Source organism: Oncorhynchus keta, unplaced genomic scaffold (assembly GCF_023373465.1).
Source record: "Oncorhynchus keta strain PuntledgeMale-10-30-2019 unplaced genomic scaffold, Oket_V2 Un_contig_15446_pilon_pilon, whole genome shotgun sequence".
NCBI classification, from domain to species: domain Eukaryota; kingdom Metazoa; phylum Chordata; class Actinopteri; order Salmoniformes; family Salmonidae; genus Oncorhynchus; species Oncorhynchus keta.
The window spans coordinates 3,269-18,840 of record NW_026279321.1 but is presented as its reverse complement, the minus strand read 5'-3'; the positions used below and the strand labels follow the sequence as shown (position 1 = coordinate 18,840).

At 51.5% G+C, this 15,572-nt stretch overlaps 1 pseudogene; it reads left to right on the top strand.

Annotated features, from left to right (window-relative positions):
* The first annotated feature begins 10,229 nt into the window (after window positions 1–10,229).
* On the top strand, window positions 10,230–14,884 carry LOC118382887 (protocadherin-7-like; annotated as a pseudogene).
* Window positions 14,885–15,572: the final 688 nt, after the last annotated feature.

The window sequence follows — 15,572 nt, the reverse complement described above, 5'->3', positions numbered from 1 at the left end:
TCAGTGTTACCATGCACCTGCAACCAGACAGCTCAGTTTACCATGCACCTGCAACCAGACAGCTCAGTGGTATCTAACTGTTACCATGCACCTGCAACCAGACAGCTCAGTGTTACCATGCACCTGCAACCAGACAGCTCAGTGGTATCTAACTGTTACCATGCACCTGCAACCAGACAGCTCAGTGTTACCATGCACCTGCAACCAGACAGCTCAGATGAGCCAGAGCATTGTTTAAACGTTGAAATGTTGAAAGTCAAACACACCAACAGTAAATGTACCGGTATGAAACACTACAAACACGAAACACTTTGCAACGAGAAAACAGAAATACACTTTGGGGTACATTTTTTTTTTTACAAATAAACATAAAATAAACAGAACTTCACAACAAAAAAATAAGCTGAAATTGAATAAATAAATAGCTAAAATGAAAATACATAAAACGACTTCTTAATCGTGGCCTCTGGAGCACTCTTAGATGACCATATGGAGCATCTCCTTCTGGGAGGGGGTCTCCCTTACAGAGGAGGAGATGACTGGTGGGGGGATGGAGGGTCTCCCTGGCAGTCAGCTCCTTCCGGGAGGGAGAGGAGGAGATGACTGGTGGGGGATGGAGGGTCTCCCTGGCAGTCACCTCCTTCTGGGAGGGAGAGGAGGAGATGACTGGTGGGGGATGGAGGGTCTCCCTGGCAGTCACCTCCTTCTGGGAGGGAGAGGAGGAGATGACTGGTGGGGGGATGGAGGCCTCCCTGGCAGAGGAGGAGATGACTGGTGGGGGATGGAGGGTCTCCCTGGCAGTCACCTCCTTCTGGGAGGGAGAGGAGGAGATGACAGGTGGGGGATGGAGGGTCTCCCTGGCAGTCACCTCCTTCTGGGAGGGAGAGGAGGAGATGACTGGTGGGGGATGGAGGGTCTCCCTGGCAGTCACCTCCTTCTGGGAGGGAGAGGAGGAGATGACTGGTGGGGGATGGAGGGTCTCCCTGGCAGTCACCTCCTTCGGGGAGGGGAGAGGAGATGAGATGACTGGTGGGGGGGGATGGAGTCACCTCCTTCTGGGAGGAGGAGAGGAGGAGATGACTGGTGGGGGGATGGAGGGTCTGGCAGTCAGCTCCTCCTTGGGGGATGGAGGGTCCCTGGGTCAGAGGGAGAGGAGGAGATGACTGGTGGGGGATGGAGGACCTCCTGGCAGTCAGCTCCTTCCGGGAGGGAGAGGAGGAGATGACTGGTGGGGGATGGAGGACCGCCCTGGCAGTCAGCTCCTTCCGGGAGGGAGAGGAGGAGATGACTGGTGGGGGATGGAGGGTCTCCCTGGCAGTCAGCTCCTTCTGGGAGGGAGAGGAGGAGATGACTGGTGGGGGATGGAGATCCTGGGAGGGAGAGGGAGGAGATGACTGGTGGGGATGGAGAGATCCCTCAGTCAGCTCCTCTGTTCTGACACCTCCTTCTGGGAGGGAGAGGAGGAGATGACTGGTGGGGGGATGGGGGTAGATGTGTGGGTTGGTGTGGGAAGAGAATGTGTATGGAGCTGTTCAGTACAGGAAACCAATCTACCATTAATATCTTTATGACTTCAGGAGAGAGGAGGAGATTGGTGGGGGGATCACCTCCCAAATCATGTGTGTGTGTGTGTGTGTGTGTGTGTGTGTGTGTGTCAGCTCCTGGGAGGAGAGGTGTGTGTGTGTGTGTGTGTGTGTGTGTGTGTGTGTGTGTGTGTGTGTGTGTGTGTGTGTGGGGATGTGTGCGTGTGTTGTGTGTGTGTGTGTGTGTGTGTGTGTGTGTGTGTGTGTGTGTGTGTGTGTGTGTGTGTGTGTGTGTGTGTGTGTGTGTGTGTGTGTGTGTGTATGTGTGTATGCGTGTGTGTGTTTTCACACCCAGGTGTGCGTGTGTGTGTGTGTGTGGGAGGAGGAGGAGATGACTGGGGGCATGGAGAGTCTGGCATGACTGTGCAGGGAGGGAGAGGGGAGATGCGTGGAGTCGTGCGTGACGAGGTGCGTGTGTTTCTGTGTGGAGGAGAGACGGGTATAGTGTGTGTGACTGGGGACAGGGTGGGGGGGATGTGTCAGTTAGTGTGCGGAGTGAAAGAGACGGGGGGGCATGTCAGTTATGTGACCTCCCAACGTGTGTGTGTGTAGGTGACGTGTGTATGTGTGCATGTCAGTTATGTGTGCAGTGTGTCATGACTGCAGTATGTGTGTGTGGAGGACATTGCAGTATACATCATTATACGGGTAAAGCAGTTATATAGGTGACTAATGAAGTGACTGGAATGGAGGACAGAGAGGGGGGGGTGACAGAGAGGGGGGCACAGTTATGGACTGGAGGACAGGGGGGGGGGCATATAGTCAGTTATGGAGGTGACTGGACAGAGACGGGGGGCATATAGTCAGTTATGGAGGTGACTGGAGGACAGGGACGGGGGGAGCATATAGTCAGTTATGGAGGTGACTGGAGGACAGGACGTCAGAGTTATGGAGGGGACTGGAGGACGGGGGGGGCATATAGTCAGTTATGGAGGTGACTGGAGGACAGGGACGGAGGGGGCATATAGTCAGTTATGGGGGTGACTGGAGGACAGGGACGGAGGGGGCATATAGTCAGTTATGGGGGTGACTGGAGGACAGGGACGGGGGGGGCATATAGGCTGGATATAGTCAGTTATGGAGGTGACTGGAGGACAGAGACGGGGGGGGGGGCATATAGTCAGTTATGGGGGTGACTGGAGGACAGGGACGGGGGGGGGACGCATATAGTCAGTTATGGAGGTGACTGGAGGACAGAGACGGGGGGCATATAGTCAGTTATGGAGGTGACTGGAGGACAGTTAGAGCTGACTGGGAGGAGGGGGGGCATATAGTCAGTTATGGAGGTGACTGGAGGACAGACTGGGGGACAGAGACGGGGGGGGGCATATAGTCAGTTATGGAGGTGACTGGAGGACAGAGAGGGGGGGCATATAGTCAGTTATGGAGGTGACTGGAGGACAGAGACGGGGGGCATATAGTCAGTTATGGAGGTGACTGGAGGACAGAGAGGGGGGGGCATATAGTCAGTTATGGAGGTGACTGGAGGACAGAGACGGGGGGGGCATATAGTCAGTTATGGAGGTGACTGGAGGACAGAGACGGGGGGCATATAGTCAGTTATGGAGGTGACTGGAGGACAGAGACGGGGGGGGCATATAGTCAGTTATGGAGGTGACTGGAGGACAGAGACGGGGGGGGGGCATATAGTCAGTTATGGAGGTGACTGGAGGACAGAGACGGGGGGGGCATATAGTCAGTTATGGAGGTGACTGGAGGACAGAGACGGGGGGCATATAGTCAGTTATATAGACTGGTGACTGGAGGACAGAGACGGGGGAGCATATAGTCAGTTATGGAGGTGACTGGAGGACAGGGACTGGGGGACAGGGGGGGGGCATATAGTCAGTTATGGAGGTGACTGGAGGACAGGGACGGTGGGGCATATAGTCAGTTATATAGGTGACTGGAGGACAGAGAGGTGACGGAGGGGGCATATAGTCAGTTATGGAGGTGACTGGAGGACAGGGACGGGGGGGACATATAGTCAGTTATGGAGGTGACTGGGGGACAGAGACGGGGGGCATATAGCATATAGTCAGTTATGTAGGTGACTGGAGGACAGAGACGGGGGGCATATAGTCAGTTATGGAGGTGACTGGAGGACAGAGACGGGGGGGCATATAGTCAGTTATGTAGGTGACTGGAGGACAGAGACTGAGGGGGGCATATAGTCAGTTATGGAGGTGACTGGAGGACAGAGAGGGGGGCATATAGTCAGTTATGGAGGTGACTGGAGGTCAGAGATGGGGGGGCATATAGTCAGTTATGGAGGTGACTGGAGGACAGAGACGGGGGGGGTATATAGTCAGTTATGGAGATGACTGGAGGACAGAGATGGGGGGGCATATAGTCAGTTATGGAGGTGACTGGAGGACAGGGACGGGGGGGCATATAGTCAGTTATGGAGGTGACTGGAGGACAGGGACGGGGGGGGGCATATATAGTCAGTTATATAGGTGACTGGAGGACAGAGACGGAGGGGGCATATAGTCAGTTATGGAGGTGACTGGAGGACAGAGGACGGGGGGGCATATAGTCAGTTATGGAGGTGACTGGGGACAGAGACGGGGGGCATATAGTCAGTTATGTAGGTGACTGGAGGACAGAGACGGGGGGCATATAGTCAGTTATGGAGGTGACTGGAGGACAGAGACGGGGGGGGCATATAGTCAGTTATGTAGGTGACTGGAGGACAGAGACGGGGGGCATATAGTCAGTTATGGAGGTGACTGGAGGAGGACAGAGGGGGGCATATAGTCAGTTATGGAGGTGACTGGAGGTCAGAGATGGGGGGGGGCATATAGTCAGTTATGGAGGTGACTGGAGGACAGAGACGGGGGGGCATATAGTCAGTTATGGAGATGACTGGAGGACAGAGAGGGGGGGGCATATAGTCAGTTATGGAGGTGACTGGAGGACAGAGACGGGGGGCATATAGTCAGTTATGTAGGTGACTGGAGGACAGAGACGGGGGGGCATATAGTCAGTTATGTAGGTGACTGGAGGACAGAGACGGGGGGCATATGGTCAGTTATGGAGGTGACTGGAGGACAGAGAGGGGGCATATAGTCATATAGTCCTTTGCCTTCTCTCTCTCTCTCTCTCTCTCTCCCTTCCCCTCTCTCTCTCCTTTGCCATCTCTTTCTCTCTCCCCTTCCCCTCTCTCTCTCCCTTCCCCTCTTTCTCTCTCCCTTCCCCTCTCTCTCTCTCTCTCCCTTCCCTATCTCTCTCTCCCTTCCCCTCTCTCTCACTCTCTGTTCCCATCTCTCTCTCTCTCCCTTCCCCTCTCTCTGTCTCTCCTTCCCCTCTCTCTCACTCTCCTTCCCCTCTCTCTCACTCTCCCCTTCCCCTCTCTCTCACTCTCCCTTCCCCTCTCTCTCTCTCCTTTCCCGTCTCTCTCTGGGGCTCATCCTTCCCCTCTTTCTCTCTCCCTTCCCTCTCTCTCTCCCTTCCCTCTTTCTCTCTCCTTCCCCTCTCTCTCTCCCTTCCCCTCTCTCTCTCTCTCCCTTCCCCTATCTCTCTCTCCCTTCCCCTCTCTCTCTCTCTCTGTTCCCTTCTCTCTCTCTCTCCCCTTCCCCTCTCTCTCACTCTCCCTTCCCCTCTCTCTCTCCCCTTCCCCTCTCTCTCTCTCCCTTCCCCTCTCTCTCTCCTTCCCCTCTCTCTCACTCTCCCTTCCCCTCTCTCTCTCTCTCCCTTCCCTATCTCTCTCTCCTTCCCCTCTCTCTCACTCTCTGTTCCCTCTCTCTCTCTCTTTTCCCCTCTCTCTCTCCCTTCCCCTCTCTCTCACTCTCCCTTCCCCTCTCTCTCACTCTCCCTTCCCCTCTCTCTCACTCTCCCTTCCCCTCTCTCTATCACTCTCCCTTCCCTCCCCTCTCTCCCTTCCCCTCTTTCTCTCTCTCCCTTCCCCTCTCTCTCTCCCTTCCTCTCTCTCTCTCCTTTCCGTCTCTCTCTCTCATCCTTCCTCTTTCTCTCTCCCTTCCCCTCTCTCTCTCCCTTCCCCTCTTTCTCTGTCCCTTCCCCTCTCTCTCTCCCTTCCCTCTCTCTCTCTCCCTTCCCTATCTCTCTCTCCTTCCCCTCTCTCTCCTCTCTGTTCCCCTCTCTCTCTCTCCCTTCCCCTCTCTCCGTCTCTCCTTTCCCTCTCTCTCACTCTCCCTTCCTCTCTCTCTCACTCTCTCTTCCCCTCTCTCTCACTTTCCCTTCCCCTCCCTCTCTCCCTTCCCCTTTCTCTCTCTCCTTCCCCTCTCTCTCTCCCTTCCCCTCTCTCTCTCTCCTTTCCGTCTCGCTCTCTCTCTCATCCTTCCCCTCTTTATCTCTCCCTTCCCCTCTCTCTCTCCTTCCCTCTTTCTCTCTCCCTTCCCTCTCTCTCTCCTTCCCCTTCTCTCTCTCCCTTCCCTATCTCTCTCTCCTTCCCCTCTCTCTCACTCTCTGTTCCCCTCTCTCTCTCTCTCTTCCCTCTCTCTCTCTCTCCTTTCCCCTCTCTCTCTCTCCTTCCCCTCTCTCTCACTCTCCTTCCCCTCTCTCTCACTCTCCCTTCCCCTCTCTCTCTCCTCTCCTTCCCCTCTCCTCTCTCCCTTCCCCTCTCTCTCTCCCTTCCCCTTTCTTTCTCCCTTCCCCTCTCTCTCCTTCCCCTCTCTCTCTCTCTCTCTTCCCCTATCTCTCTCCCTTCCCCTCTCTCTCCCTTCCCCTCTTTCTCCTCCCTTCCCCTCTCCCTCCTTCCCTCTCTCTCTCCTTCCCTCCTCTTCCCTCTCCCCTCTCTCTCTCTCTCTTCCCCTCTCTCTCTCTCCCTTCCCTCTCTCTCGTCTCCCTTCCCCTCTCTCCCTTCTCTCTCCCTTCCCCTCTCTCTCTCTCCCTTCCCCTCTCCTCTCTCCTTTCTCCTTCTCCCTTCCCCTCTCTCTCTCTCCCCTTCCCCTCTCTCTCTCCCTCTCCCCTTCCCCTTCCCTCTCTCTCTTCCCCTCTCCTTCCCCTCTCTCTCTCCCCTTCCCCTCTCTCTCTCTCCCCTCTTGCCCTCTTCCCCTCTCTCTCACTCTCCCTTCCCCTCTCTCTCTCTCACTCTCCCTTCCACTCTCTCTCTCCCTTCCCCTCCTCTCTCTCTCCCTTCCCCTCTCTCTCTCTCCTTTCCCCTCTCTCTCCCTTCCCCTCTCTCCCTCTCTCTCCCTTCCCCTCTCTCTCTCTCCCTTCCCTCTCCCCCTCTCTCTCTCTCTTCCCTCTCTCTCTCTCCCTTCCCCTCTCTCTCTCTCTCCCTTCCCCTCTCTCTCTCTCCCTTCCCCTCTCTCTCCCCTTTGCCCTCTCTCTCTCATTCTTCCCCTCTCTCATTCTCCTTCCCCTCTCTCTCTCTCTCCCTTCCCCTCTCTTTCTCCCCTTTCCCCCTCTCTCTCCCTTCCCCTCTCTATCTCCCTTCCCCCTTATCTCTCTCTCCCTTCCCCTCTCTCTCTCCCACTTCCCCTCTCTCTCCCTTCCCCTCTCTCTCTCTCCCTCCCCCTCTCTCTCTGTAGAGATTATTCACGTCAAATGAGTGTATTGTCTAACGTCTGTGGAAGATCATTTAGCCTCCTTAACCTTAAAACAGATATTTGTTCAGATATTTGACTTTAGTCATTTTGGTATGATGCACCTTCTAAACCGGACTGCTGACATTTACAAACTGATTGAATTGTATTAACAGAGTAACGGAATGCTCAAATATATAGTTTATGGAGCCCAGAGTTTTTCCAGGTTGATCCAGGCAATACATGGTTGAATTGACTAATTATGTTAATTACATTCCAATCAGAAACTGACTAGTCCAAATGCTATAATGTACTGTACATGTGAGTTTTCTCTCTTGCTCCCTTTCCCAATTGTATATAATGTAGTCAGGAGTTTAGTAACAATGAAGGTCTGTTCCTTAGTTCATTCAGTTGTACAAATCTCCAGGTGGTGGGAACGGGCCATCTCCAGATTGTCGGGAATGTTGATTTATACTGACTGGCCTTGACTTCGTGCTGATAACGCGAAGGCTCGAGAGCTAGAGGGGCCCTCTGTTTGTGAAACGGAACGTTTGGAAAACGCTGACGTCATTTTCAGTTTATAACCTGTGGAAATGTGTCTAAGCATTCAGTACTCTCTTGTAATAAACGCTGTTACTTTTGGCTTTTAAAGACTGGTCTCAATCTACACCATGCATAATTAATGAACTTACAATTCATTAATGAATTACAAATGAGTGCGAATTGGTTTCGGCAATAAAACATAAAGGAATTTAGAATTCCTCTATCATATATCACATATATATATATATACAGTCACAGTCTAAAGTTTGGACACAGCTACTCATTCAAGGGTTTTTCCTTCTTTTTTTTCTTTTTTTTACTATTTTCTACATTGTATAATAATAGTGAAGACATCAAAACTATGAAATAACACATGTGGATTAATGTAGTAACCAAAAAAAGTGTTAAACAAATCAAAATGTAATTTAGATTTCAGATTCTTCTTCGACCCTTTGTCTTGATGACAGCTCCGCTGTTCTACAACTTTTGACCGGTAGTGTATTTATTTATATTCGTCTGTTGTTGTGTGTCTTTTGTTGATGTTGTGATGTCATGTTGCTCATTCTGCTTAGTAATGTTATACATAACATAGATCAGGTATTCACGATGTAAGCCCCCCTCCCCTATCATCACCACCCTGCACAACAGAGCGACATACACACACTCAGCACCAGCACCCCTAGACGCCGATTGATTTCAACGGAAATCAAAGTCACATGCGGATCGAACAACAGAGGGCGCGGGAGAACCGAGGAGGCAGCGTGTTGTCGACGCTGCCGGAATGCTAAAGACACAAATCATCCTGCTACCAATGCAGCACGGAGAGAGAGAGAGAGAGACGAGTTACCATGTTGTCCCATCCCTCAGAGCCGCGCTTTAACGGCTGTCTCAGCATACTGTACATGACCTGCGTCTCCTCACAGCGTTATGAATGGAGTGGAGACCGGGGAAGCCCCCCATCCTTCACCCACTTCCGGACCGAATCCTGGTGGGTTGGGGCTAACATTGTCGGCCCTGACTGGACCGGGCCTGGTATAATTTAATTAAAGGGAAAGAAACAAGGATATACGGAAGGAGGGAAGGGGGCATTGGGATTGTGGTTGCGGTGGGATGGAGGACAGAGAGAGAGAAAGAGAGAGAGAGGTACTGCAGGTAAAGCTTTATCTCCTCTCCTCTTCCCTCCGCGACGCCTTTTGTTGCGTTCTGTAGCCGCGTGGTACACTGCACGAGAGGAGCCGGTTGCTGCATTGCGCTCACTGAGCAGTGCGTGCTGCGGGTCAGCCCGCGGAGATAGAGTCTGTGGCTGTAACGTCTTCAGTATATATATATATCTATATTGTGTGTGTGTGTGTGCGTGCGTGCGTGCGTGCGTGCGTGTGTGTGCGTGCGTGCGTGCGTGCGTGTGTGTGTGTGTGTGTGTGTGTGTGTGTGTGTGTGTGTGTGTGTGTGTGTGTGTGTGTGTGTGTGTGTGTGTGTTTAGTGCCGCAGTCAGACAAAAGAAAACGCTACTTCAATATTCTACAGGGAACAACTATACCAAACAAGAACTATACTGCAACGATTCTAACCGACTGACTCAAATATTGACGAAAATAAAACAAAATATTCAAATATAATACTTACCCTTTACAGGCCTAATCATGTAAAATGAAAATATATATTATTATAAATGATTAAATAATATCCTTATTATTATTATTATTATTATTAGTCTATATGTTTGCCCTTCGACCTTTAGCCACAGGGGTCATATCGTTTATTCATATAAATCTGATAGCTGGCGGCAGAGAGATTAAAGTTACTATGAGACGTCATCAGAGAACCACATGCCGCCGGATGAATGATGACATTCAGATGAGCCGTTGTGGTCATAACTGGATAAAGAAGTCTCAGTCATTATTAAAACGTGTGTGTTTGTGCCGGTATTACGTTAGTGGGGCGATTTCCATTTAAACCCCAGTCCCCGTAGCCTGTCCAACGCTGGCTGGCAACCGTACAACACAGTAAAATAAAATGCCGATTGTGCAGAATACGTTCCCATTATATTCCTCTGACAACCAATATCCCTTCCTTCCCTGCATCCTCTTTGTGAATAAAGATATCCCCTCATCTCATCCCACCCTGAGCCACGTAAACGCCACATTGAATCTAGTGCAGTGTGACAGCGAGGAGGAATAGGTCTGTTACCGATACACACACGCACACACCGTGAGCGACACAACACTGCCTCTCGTTCCGTTCTCCCGTTTCAGCTGAACGATCAAGTTACGTGGCTAGGGAAATGTTGCAGGTGAAGAGAGAGAGAGAGAGAGAGAGAGAGAGAGAGAGAGAGAGAGAGAGAGAGAGAGAGAGAGAGAGAGAGAGAGAGAGACTGCAGCATCATTTCAGATCAGGCAGAAAGCAAAGCCACGCGCGCACTTGCAGTGCAGTAGAACGTGCAGGTGAGAGAAAGAAAAAGAGGGAGAAGGCGTGCGTGGAGAATGAACGATGGAATGCAGGACTCTTGGAAAATACGCATTTTCTCTCGGTTCATGACCGAAACATCCTCGCGAACGCACAAGGAATTATAATTCACCGGTTTGTTGACTTCGGGATCTCTTTGCTTTTTAAAAAACAAGGGTTGCTGATGTGAGCGAGTTCCGGTTTACGGTTTAGATTATTATTCCGTCCCGAGAAGTGGCTGTGAAAAGCACTATTGTCTTGTGAAGTTCCGTGAAGGCATTCGACCAACTGCTTGGCACGTTGCTTCACTGCGGGGAAAAAACACACGCGTAGTTCAGACTCATACCGGGGAGCGAGAGGTAAGAAACCACAATTAAACTCTAAACGATTACCGGACGATATCAAATACTTTACTTTTAAACCGATTGTGTTACGCTTTGTGGATGTAAATATTTTTTTCACAACATTAGTGATTCGGGGTCCTGAGACAGAGTCGTGTACAGTTTTCTTTGTGGAAGTGCTGCATTGCAGTTTCTCTTCAACTCGTCAAAACCGTTGAGAGAGCCCCTCGGTCCCCGGAACGCGACCGGAATTAAGCGAAATTACTAACGGACTAATATAACTGATACGAGAGTCCTCAAGAGAGGGAGAAACGGAATACGTCTCCATCATAAAAAGAGAGAGCGAGAGAGAGTCAAGTGGATTAATTAACGTGAGTGGATGATTTGGCTTCTCTCTTCTTGCTGGATGGATTTGCTGATATCTTTGTGCTCTGAACATCCCAGAGAGACTTAGAGGAAGTTTATTTTTAAACCCAAAATCTCAACAATAAAGAGAAAGACAAAAGAATAGAGAAAACAGAGATCCTGACTGAAACAGAGATATCCAACCCGATAGTCACATTAACGACAGAGAGACTGATCTGCAGTGTGTTATTAGAGTGCCGTGAAGCTTTCCTGAACCCCAGGCAGCGGAACTGCCAAGAGAGAGAGAGAGAGAGAGGGGGAGAGAGAGAGAGGGGGAGAGAGAGAGAGGGGGAGAGAGAGAGGGGGGAAGAGTGAGAGAAAGAGAGGGAACAAAGATATACAGCCCAGATAGACACATTAATGACAGAGAAGGAGGGAAAGGTAGAAATATAGATACCCAGAGACAGGAAAGAGAGACTAAGGAATAGAGAGAGAGAGGAATAGAGAGAGAGAGGAATAGAGAGAGAGAGAGAGAGGAATAGAGAGAGAGAGAGGGGAATAGAGAGAGAGAGGAATAGAGAGAGAGAGGGGAAAGGCGGGAGCCATGCGGAGGACAGGGGTAGGTGTCTGTGGTGGAGCAGTGTTCTCCTGCTCGGTAACACTAACTGGACCGGGGGAGTTGTTCCACCTCCTAGTCCTTCTCCTACTAACGATGACTCAGCTCCCGGTCGCTGACTCGGCTCTCCGTTACCGGGTGGCTGAGGAGGGCCCCGCAGACGTTATGATCGGTAATGTGGCTGCCGACCTCGGCCTGTCCGCGGGCACCGGCTCCGGAGATGTCACATTCGCCCTAGAGAGCGGCTCGGAGTTCTTCAAGATTGATAACGTTACCGGGGAGCTGACTACCGGGCAGCGGAGGATTGACCGGGAGAAGCTGTCCCAGTGTCAGATGATCTTCGATGAGAACGAGTGTTTCCTGGACTTCGAAGTGTCTGTGATTGGTCCCCTCCAGAGTTGGGTGGATCTCTTTGAGGGCCGTGTGGTCATCACCGACATCAACGACAACACTCCTTCGTTTCCGTCGTCGGTGCTGACATTATCTGTCGAGGAGAACCGTCCAATAGGCACGCTGTATCTGTTACCCACGGCGACGGATCGCGACTTCGGGCACAATGGGATTGATCGCTATGAGTTGATTCAAGATGGCAGCTCTTCCGGGTCGGCGGGGTCAGGGTTGGGGTCAGCGAGGAGAACAGCCGGTGGGCCTATGGGAAGAGCGGATGGAACAGGAGGAGGAGGGGATAGGAGGAGAGGAGCATTGGATAACAACGGAGGAGGTGCAGGAGGAGGTGCAGGAGGAGGTGAGGAGCAGTGTGTTTGAGCTCCAGGTCGCCGACACGCCCGACGGCGAGAAGCAACCGCAGCTGATCGTGAAAGGCCCTCTGGACCGTGAAGCACGCGACTCGTATGAGCTGGTTCTACGGGTCCGGGACGGTGGGAACCCTCCTCGCTCTTCCCAGGCGCTCCTCCGTGTCGCCATCACCGATGTCAACGACAACAGGTAGGATGAAAACGTAGTCTAGTGAAAAGCATGAGCTGAGGCACACCCAAAAATGTTAGTAGAGGTGCTGACTAATGGAGAGTAAACTGTCTAAAAAGTTGGATTGGTTTACCCATTAAACTAAAGAGCTGGAATAGTAGCATCAGCATAGAGAAACACTAGAATAATTATCATAGGGCACCACTAGCTAAATTAGCATAGAGCACAACTGGCTAAATTAGCATAGAGCGCCACTAGCTAAATTAGTGTAAAGCGCCACTGGCTAAATCAGCATAGAGCACCACTTGCTAAATTAGTATAAAGCACCACTAGCCAAATTAGCATAGATCAACACTAGCTAAATTAGTATAAAGCATCACTAGCCAAATTAGCATAGATCAACACTAGCTAAATTAGTATAAAGCATCACTAGCTAAATTAGGTTGAAAAGCACAAACAATGTTTTCTAAATACATGGTATTTCTTTATGGACAACAGCCCGCGCTTCGAGAGAGCCATCTATGAGGCTGAGATGGCGGAGAATGCGCCCCCGGAACCCCCGTCCTCCAGGTGCGCGCGTCGGACCGCGACGTCGGCGTCAACGGACAGGTGGAGTACGCTCGGCGCTGCCACGGAACCTGTCCGCCGGCTCTCCGACTGGACGAGGCTACCGGGTTGGCTGAGCGTCCTCCATAGGATTGACCGGGAGGAAGTGGCCCAGTTACGGTTCACGGTTACGGCAAGGGACGCGGTCAGCCGCCGCGCACCGACCGGGCGACCGTAGTCCTGGTGGTCCGGGGATGAGAACGACAACGTTCGGGTCGTGGAGATCAGGAAGATCGGACGGATTCTGGTGAGGGACGGAGTGGCGCTGGTACCGGAGAATGTTCTGGGGACACGCCGGTGGCACTGGTTCAGGTGTCAGACCGGGACCAGGGGAGAACGAGTGGTGACCTGTACGGTGGTCGGGGATGTACCGTTCACCCTGAAACCAGCGGGAGAGACGGCGCGCTGCCACTGCCCGCGGACGACGCCGACAGGTGAGATGAAAACACATTGATCTGTTAAGAGTTGATTTTATTTTCATTTATAAAAGTAAAGTCTGAGTATTCCAGCACGGCGCACCGAGAGGATGGAGCATCAACGTACAGCACCATAATATTAACCTGATAGCTAGCTACGCTTAGTTGAAAATCACGAAAATCACATACGTTATGTTAATTTGAGCCATATAAATTCAAAATGTTCTATATTTAGATTTTTGCAATGTAACTCTCCTTCCACAGCAGGAAGTAATTATATTGATTCATTTCTTGTAATTTTAAATGAATATTGAACCTTGTTTCCTTAGAAACCGTAAGAAGTATTTCCTCCACACGTCGGCCCTGTTGGACTACGAGGCCACTATGGAGTACAGCGTGACCATCGTGGCAGTCGACTCGGTTCCCCGTCTCTCTCCAGCAACAGCTCTCTCATGGTCAGGGTAGTGGACATCAACGACCACACTCCTGCCTTCGCCCAGGCCGTGGTGGAGGTCCACTTTGCCGAGAACAACCAACCAGGAGAGCGTGTGGTCACCGTGGTTGCGGCGGATTCCGATTCGGGAAGAATGCAGAGATTGTGTATTCGTTGGATCCGTCTGTTAACGGCCTGTTCTATATTGATGCTGATAATGGGGATATCCGTGCGACGGGGGTTCTGGACCGGGAGGTCAGGGAGAGGTACGAGTTCCAGGTGATCGCCAGGGATAAGGGATTCCCGCTGCAGGGGTCGGCCACGGTGGTAATCATGGTGACCGACCGCAACGACAACACTCCGAAGTTCGTTCAGGAAGTGTTCACGTTCTACGTGAAGGAGAACCTCCTTGCCAACAGCCCAGTCGGCATGGTAACGGTAACAGACGCGGATGAGGGTGAGAACGCGGAGCTGAGTCTTTCGTTGAGATGGAGGAAGAAGAAGGAGAAGAGGTGGAGGGAGGAGGAGGGGAGAAGAACAAGGGAGGAGAGGAGGGAGGAGGAAGAGGAGGAAGAGGTGAAGACACGTTCTCCATAGAGAACAACACAGGGACGATCTTCTCCTCCGTGGCCTTTGACCGGGAACGACGCTCCACCTACACCTTCCGCGTCCGGGCCGCCGACGGCGGGGCTCCGCCCGCCACGGCGACAGTCTCCTCATCGTAACTGATGAGAACGACAACGCCCCGTCCGTGACTCACCACCAACGATTCCTACACCCTCCTCCTCCGGCCTCCTCCACCCGGACCATCGTCAGAACCGTGGCCGCCGGACTCGACTTTGGCCGCAACGCTGACCTGCGCTTCTCCCTGGTAGGAGGGAACCCCTTCAGGCTGTTTGAGATCGGCCTGGCCAGTGGAGTGATCACTGTGGCAGAGCCCTAGAGAGGAGACACAGGGGGCTGCATCGCCTGGTGGTCAGGGTCAACGACAGTGGAGAGCCGTCGCTCTGCGCCACCGCGCTGGTCCACGTCTTCATCAACGAGAGTCTGGTCAACGCTACACTGGTGGACGCACAGGTAATTATCAATACGACTTTGGATGTGTCCTACACGGCACCCTATTCCTATGAAGTGCGCTACTTTTGACCAGCCGCCCCATTGACTCTGGTCAAATGTAGTGCACTGTGTAGGAAATAGGGTGCTATTTGAGACCCCTACATACTGTACATGCATACCTCTACTCTACTCCATTCCGTTCTGACTTTGGTGACATTGAGTCCATTTGTTAAGGCCTTACTGTTCTATACAGGCTATATTTACTCTTCTCCTGCTCAATAGCTTAGAATGGGCCAATGCAATGCACCAGCTTATAATGGAATGGTAGGGATCGATTAGAACAACTTAGAATCGAACAGTAGAACGAATGAAAATAGAATTCTAGAATGGAACAAATTAGAATTGAACAATAGAATGGAATAAATTAGAATGGAACAACGGAATGGTATAATGGAATGGGGCCGCTCAGAGTGGGACATCATTTCATCTTTTAATAAGAACAGTGTAGACCAGACCAGAGCAATAGAGGGCAGACAAATGGATGGATCGAATCAACCTATTATCACACTTCATTCAACTGCTCAAAGGGCTTGGTGATTAGTTAATTAGTTTGATCAGGTGTGCTAGTGTTGGGATAGAAAGTGACTATTCTACTGGATGTCATAAGGTGAATGCACCAATTTGTAAGTCGCTCTGGATAAGAGCGTCTGCTAAATGACTTAAATGTAAATGTAAAGAATAAAGACGTTTAAGTTAGGGAGATCCCAGGTCAAGGTCT